The sequence below is a fragment of the Dipodomys ordii genome, unplaced genomic scaffold (genome assembly GCF_000151885.1).
Source record: "Dipodomys ordii isolate 6190 unplaced genomic scaffold, Dord_2.0 Scaffold8, whole genome shotgun sequence".
NCBI lineage: Eukaryota > Metazoa > Chordata > Mammalia > Rodentia > Heteromyidae > Dipodomys > Dipodomys ordii.
Genome location: NW_012267224.1, coordinates 71,887 through 73,337, shown reverse-complemented (window position 1 = coordinate 73,337; position 1,451 = coordinate 71,887).

Genomic DNA, 1,451 nt, shown 5'->3' with positions numbered 1-1,451 from the left:
CCCCCCAACTCCTCCCCACCCCACCCCCCCACCTCGGCTGCAGTGGAGAAAAGCGTGTCCCAGACTGGCAGTGACCAAAAGATGCGCGGTGAGGGCGCGGATCCCTGCGTGCCAGGATTTGAGGAGTGACAGTGCAGGGCCAGGGCCTCATATGTCATGTGTAGCGATCCTGGGGACAACAGGCCTTTGTTTTTCATTTTTGCCAGTCCTGGGGCTTGAGGCACTGTCCCTGAGCCTCTCTGTGCTCAAGGCTGGCGCACTACCACTTGAGCCACAGCACCACTTCTGGCTTTTTCTGAGTAGCTTATTGGAGATAAGTCTCACGGACTTTTCTGCCTGGGCTGGCTTCGAACCGTGATCCTCACATCTCAGCCTCCTGAGTAGCTAGGCTTTGCAGGCGTGAGCCACTGACACTAGGCCCCAAAGACTTTCTCTTGCGTAGATGAGCAAACGAGGGCTTCAAGAAGTTACTAAGAATTTCTGGAATATTTTTAAAAGTGGTCCTATGCCAAGACCCAAGAGGATGACTTTTTTTTTTCTTTTAAACCGGGGCTTGAACGCAGGGACCTCACGATCACTGAGCTCACTTGCTCAAGACTGCTGCTCGGCCATGTGAACCAAATCTCCAGCTTAGTTTCTTGCTGGTAACTGAAGATGAGACACTGCCCCCAAACTGCTTTCAAACCTCAAGGAGGCTTACAGGTGTAAGCTGGCACCCAGCTGGTTTATACATAGTTTCAAAGGGTCTGAGATTTACAGTCTGTATCTCTGAGCACTACAGGAAGATCCCAGACCTGGGTACATGAAATCCAGTGAGGGTTTGGTCAAGCCTAATAAGAGTGCTAAAAACCACTAGAAAAAATGAATCAGTGTTGTACAGAAGGCTGTGCCCAACGAGAGGCCAATCCCTTGTAAGTGGCTACTGTTGACCTTCCTCTGGGTCTGAGTGCCTGACACAGTTCATATAGTTCGTTTTTCATTTGTGTGTGTTGTTTCTTTTTTCTTGGAGCTTGAACCCAGGGCACGGTCCCTGATATTTTGTTCTCAAGGTTAGCACTCTACCAGTTGAGCCACATCTCCACGTCCAGCTTTTTGATAGTTAATTGGGGATAAGAGTGTCGCAGACTTTCCTGCCCAGGCTGGCATCAAACAGCAATGGTGATCCTCATATCTCAACCTCCAGAGTAGCTAGGATCCCAGGTGTGAGCCACTGGTGCCTAGCAGATCAGGTTTTAGTTGTGCAGACAATTGCCTTCCTTCTCATGCTCAGCTCCTGACCTCTTCAGGGCAGTTGCACATACGCCTTTCTCTACTGAGAAAGCTCTTTTTCTCTTCATGTCTTAGAGCTTATCATCAGGGACTAGGGTTTATTTGGCTGGCTTGCTCAGATGGCACTATACCACTTGAATCACACTTCCAGCCTGGATTTTTGCTGGTTATTTTGCAGATGG